The sequence below is a fragment of the Equus quagga genome, chromosome 16 (genome assembly GCF_021613505.1).
Source record: "Equus quagga isolate Etosha38 chromosome 16, UCLA_HA_Equagga_1.0, whole genome shotgun sequence".
Lineage (NCBI taxonomy): Eukaryota > Metazoa > Chordata > Mammalia > Perissodactyla > Equidae > Equus > Equus quagga.
This window is the reverse complement of record NC_060282.1, coordinates 21537871-21544069: the sequence shown is the minus strand read 5'-3', so window position 1 is coordinate 21544069 and position 6199 is coordinate 21537871.

Genomic DNA, 6199 nt, shown 5'->3' with positions numbered 1-6199 from the left:
ATTTACTCCACGTATTAGTCAGGACTCTTATTTATGAATGACGGATACTGACTTGGGTGAGAGGGGAAGGTCAATAGTTCACAAAACTAAATAACATCGACAAGAAGGAAAGATGTGGCTAGAACCAGGGGCTTGAACATCATCAGGGTTCTTTGCCTGTCTTTCTTCCTAGTTCTTTCTGCTATCTTCCTTTCTCTGTGGCCTCTGGCAGCTTTAGGTTCACACCTTTACAGCTTTTCATTGGACAGAAAAAAAGTCCTCTTTAAATAATTTCAAATGCACGACCCTAAGGAAGATCTCTGCTTGAATGCCTTGGGTTAGACATGGGGAAAGGTTGGGGTGGGAAGAAAGAGAGGCTATTAATATCAGCCCCCATTGGAACCACATGGTTGAGTTGGAGATGGAGTGGGAGAGAACAGTTACCTAAAGGAAGGAGGTGCTTACCAAACTGAAATGAAGAGTATGGGTGAATAAAGCAATTAGTTTTATCTCTCACACCCCATAGTGTGTTAGTAATAAATGTCTACAAGCTTATTTTATGCTAATCCTTGAATTTTTATATAAACCACATGTGTCTAGTCAATGTTTCCTCAACATATTGTGCACATGTTAGCCTCTATGGCTTTTCCAATAAGATCCCTTAAAATATCCAACCTATTTCTCACTGACTAGATGTATCCACAAGGCCCAGCTGAAGTTACCGCTGCTTGGCCTGCCCTGGGCTTCAGAGATGACTGCGCCACGTTTATACAATTCAATTAGCACTAAGTTCATACTGTCTGGTATTAGCAACTACTCTTTCATGTGTATATCCTGTCTCCCCAGCTAGATTATAACCATCTTCAGAACAGATGTATTTAAACTCATTTACAGAGATAATTGCTGCTGGCTATTATTATGGTTAAATCCCTGTTTTATGTTTCCTAGATGTGGGGAGAGAGAAATTTGGAAAACAACAAGAAAGTCAAGGAATTAGAGCATGGTTGTATTCAATTTCAACAATCATAATTATACTAGTTGAACTAACAGCCACTGTTATGAACTTTGATCAAGGGAAGAGAATAGTAAAAGTTCAACCCTCAAATCGAGTTTGGGCATCAGTTTAGGAAACATCTCCAAAGGTGCTAAGTGTTTTAGAAAGGAGCTGCTCCAGGGCTATCGATCTCTCCATGGATGAAGAAGAGTATAGAGTTCTGTTCTTAAACCTCTCCATTTCTCTAACACTCATCTCTACACCTGTGCATGAACACCTTTCTGTTTGACAGGGGTGGTTTCACAAACAGCAAACTAAAACAACCTGAGACTACGCTTCTGAAAGTCGTGATGATTTGTCACCATATCCCTGGCTTAGAACTGGTTATAAAGTACATTATATTGAGTACTCTACTTGGCACCCCAAAAATATGTTTTCAATGAATTAGATTTCCAGCATATGAATAAAATGCTGAAGATAGTCTATTGAATAAGATGCTTAATAAAATAGGCAAAATAGAAAATCACAGTTATATAAATAAAAACTTCATAGAATATTTATGACAAGTCTAGAATAAGGATTTCAAAAGTGTTTCTTGATTTTAGATCCTAAATCCTTTACTTCGTAGTACTAACATCAAAAACACTTTACAACTTGTGTAGGTTTCTAGATGGACAAGAGGAGACAGTGGGTCTGGACTCGTGAGGATAGACTTAACTCCTATCTAATCTTTCACATCAAGTCTTCAAACAACAAAATTGACTGATAAATTCTGGCTTCTGCCTGGGAAGAATATATCGAGCTGGATGATGTAGAGACCTAGAGAAAGCAATGCTCCCAAACATGACAAAATGGAACCAAACTAAGTTCAAATTCGTGACTTAAGAAAAAACAAACAAACAAACAAACAATTGGATGTACCACACCAAGCATAAACCATAATGTAAACTACAGACTTTGGGTGATGATGTGTCAGTGTGGGTTCACTAATTGTAACAAATGCACACTCTAGTGGGAGACGTTGATAATGGGGGAGGCTATGCATGTGTGGGGATGGAGGTATAGGGGAAATCCAAGTACCTTCCTCTCAAGTTTTCTGTGAACCTACAACTACCCTTAAGTAGTCTTAATTTAAAACAAGAGGCTGGCCCAGTGGCATAGTGGTTAAGTTTGTGGGCTCTGCTTCAGCGGCCCTGGGCTCACGAGTTCAGATCCCAGGTGCGGACCTATACACCATTCACCAAACCATGCTGTGGCAGCGTCCCACATACAAAGTAGACGAGAATTGGCACAGATGTTACCTCAGGGACAATCTTCCTCAAGCAAAAAGAAGAAGATTGGCAACAGATGTTAGCTTGGGGCCAATCTTCTTCACCAAAAAAAAACCAAAAAAAAGTCTTAAAACAAACAAGCAAAGATTCATTGGAGATGTGAGGTCACAGAACAAATATCTGGCCCCAAATCTGAGAAGAGACAGTGATTCCAGGGAGAGAGGGTATATAGCTATGTGCTTACCTGGGATAGGTGAAACGGACACCGGTAAGAGCTCAACTAGGATAGCTGAAAAATTGATGAAGGCTGTGTGTGGGCTAGTAAAACAGTGTGAAACTTGGTGCTGCAGAAACTGGGGGAGTCTGCACCCTTTTTGTTGGTTCACAACCTCAGGAGCTTCCTGGGTGAAATCTGAAACTGGCCCCTGTACAAGGAGGCCAGGGAGAGACTGAAGGAGGCCGACCACTCCAGATTGGTAGGCAGAAGGTTAATAAGCAAGAAAACTTACTTGCTTGTAAGAGGCTTGTCCTGGGCGGCAGCAACAGAAGTGGATCTCCGCACCCGCCCGCCAGGATCTTAAAAGTTTATATAGAGGCCTTAACTGGGTTCAGTCACATATTCCGTCCAGATGGTCTCAACACACATTGCTTTCTCAAGGCTACATTCTTGAATGGCTCCCACTGTGGCAACGGTGGGCAGAATGTACATTCCAAGGACAGGGGTGGGGGTGAGGGGCTTCTGATTGCCTGGGTCCAGCTCTGGGTCAGTCGGTAAGCACGTCCCCCTGGAGACCAGCTCCAACACTTTCACAGGCTTTTTCTCCATGAACTCCATTGAGCACTCACCAAATAGACCAGAAAGAACATAAGATCTTGGAGGGAGGGGCAGTAGCCCTAGGAGGGCAAGACACCGCACCCAGAAGAACAAAAGCATTAATCTGGGGGGGAAAGGGGCAACACTGCTGCCTTTAGGATATTGGTGAACACATTGCAGCTGAGGAAAGGGAACAGGAGGGGGAAAGGGGATTCTTGGGGTGAGGGGCAGGATTAAGTGTTGAACCCACAACTGCAGAAAGGGGACTTGAGAGGCCTCACACCCCCCAGGGACACAAGTATGCCTGTAAGACCAGGTGTCAGAGCACCAGAGACTGTACCTCCTACCTCCTACCTCCTACCATGAGGTGAAGAAGTTTCAAATGACAAGTAAGAGCAACATACTGCTGGGGGAGGGGTGGGAGGGGAACAAGAATGTGCAAAGAGAACCTCTTTGAGGCCCAACTCAAAGGGAATACCTACAACTCACAAATAGTCATTGGTCTGATACACATCCACCACCCAGAACAAGCTCTCTATAGGAATCGAAACCTGTGATGCACTGACAATAACCATAACCAAAAAAAAAAAAAAAATCACAAAACCAGTCCACTTACTAACTAGATTAATGCAAAGCTTTCCATTAAAGTTCTCACAGAAGGAAAGTCATGCCCATAACCAGGTATAACAACTTTCTACTTGAGTTTCTACTGACCTACACAATATATTTTGCTTTTAACAAAAATTATGAATCATACAAAAAAGGCAAGAAAAAATTGCATATTCCCAAGTGACAGTAATCATCAGAACTAATTTTAAGACATTATAAAGTGACAATAATTAAGACAGTATGGTACTGGAGAAAGGATAGACTTATAGATTAATGGAACAGAAAAGAGAGTCCAGAAATATAACCACACAAATATTATCAACTGATTTTTGACAAAGATGCAAAGGCAACTAAATGGAGAAATGCTAGTCTTGTTTTTTTGGGTATTTTTTGCCCTGTGCTAACATCCATGCCAATCTTCCTCTCTCTTTTAGTATGTGGGCCACTGGCACAGCATGGCCGCTAACACAGTGGTGTAGGTCTGCACCCAGGAACCAAACCTGGGCGGCTGAAGTAGAGCATGACAAACTTAACCACTAGGCCACCGGGCCTGGCCCAGAAATGCTAGTTTTTAACAAATTCCATTGGAACAACTGGATGATCATATGCCCAAGAAAAAGGAGTTTAACATGTATCTCACATCTTATATAAAAATTATCTCAGTTATCAAGCTTAATATCAATAGTAATTAGTCATGCTGGTATCATTTGCCCCTGATATGACGTGACGAGAAGTGTCATTGCCTATGTGATTTTCTTCCCCAAATCCATAACCAGTCTATTTGTGAGAAAACATAAGACAGACTGAAATTGAGGCATACTATCTTTTCGATGGTTCTGTACATCTAAAATTGTTTCGAAATTAAAAGTTTAAAAAAAAGATGTGGAGTTACGTGCTATATCTCCCTTGGAGGAGAAGCTTGAGGAGCAGAAGGGATGTCAATCAAACTAGCATTTGAATGATTTACACTTGATACCATTAATTTTCAAACTTCTCTTAGACTTAGCTAAGTGTGTAGACCATTTCCTGTTCTGCAATTAGGAACTTGGGTGCAAGAACTGGTGCTTCTGAAGGGAAATTTGCAGGCTTAGTTAACTCCTGTCCTCCTGCTTAAATCCTCAGCACTTAATTTCCACAATTTTTTTTTACTTCAAGTATTGCAAGGTTGGAATTCTGACTCTCCAGGTTTGAGCCTCTTGACTTCAACTCTGCTTTTTATTTCCCCAGATCTGTGAGTGTGTGTGATGTTTACCTGGATCTACGCTTCTGTCAAAGTGGCCATAACTGATCTGATTTCACCAAGGTAGGGTTGATCTGTGCCAACACTACATCCTAAATCATAGTAAAGTGAGAGAAAAGAGGAACATAGACTGTGAAAGAATGGGATACAGTGGACCCTGTTCACGATGACACCCCCTTCTTGGGAATCGCAACTGATAAGCGAAGACAGACCCTCACTGGCCACATCTTTACACCAGTCTCAATCTAGGACAGTCAGAGTTTCTCTCCTAGGAATTTGAAATTTTGAACTAGAAGATACAAAAATGCAAGACCAAAAGATAGTGTAGGAACTTCGGCCCAGAGTTCTCTTAATTCTTCCATTTCTGAGGCATGGATATAACCAGTATTAGTTTCCTGTGTCTGTTGTAGAAAATTTCCACAAGCTGGGTGGCTTAAAACAACAAGAAAGGAATTCTCTTAGTTCTGGAGGCTAGAATCCAAAATCAAGATGTCAGCAGGGCTGTACTCCCTACAGAGTCTCTAGGGGAGAACCTTTTCCTTGCCCCTCCTAGCTTCCTTGGCTTATGACTATGTCACTCCCATCTCTGTCTCTGTCTTCACATCGTCTTCTCCTCGTCTGTCCCCTCTGTGGATCTCTTATAAAGACACTTGTCATTGGATTTGCAGCCCACCTGATATCCAGGATGAGTTCCACATCTCAAGATCCTCCGCTTAATTATATCTGCAAAGACCCTTTTTCTAAAAAAAGGCAACATTCACAGGTTCTGGGGATTATGATGTGAACCTGTTTTGGGGGGACCACCATTCAACCAAATACATCACCCTTCCAATCATTTTTTTTTAAGACTAAGTAGTGCCAGTTGATTATTTTCAACCAGAAGAACTTACATAATTTGGTCTCTAGATTCTAGTGGCAGCAATTATGAGTGGTTTGTACCATCAGTATACTAAGCGTGACTTCAGAAGTTCTCCAATTTTAGTGTAATGTGAATTACTTTGGTAGCGCTGACCCCATGGCCTACTGGTTAAGTTCAGCACCCTCTGTTTCGGCAGCCTGGGTTTAGTTCCTGGGGGCAGACCTACATCACTCGTTGGTGGTCATGCTGTGGCAATGACCCACATACAAAACAGAGGAAGATTGGTACAGATGTTAGCTCAGAGCGAATCTTCCTCAGCAAAAAAAGAGGGAGATTGGCAACAGATGTTAGCTCAGGGCAAATCTTCCTCAGCAGAAAAAAAAAAAAAGAATAACGTTGGAACTTGTTAAAAATGCAAGTTACTGCCCTCCTC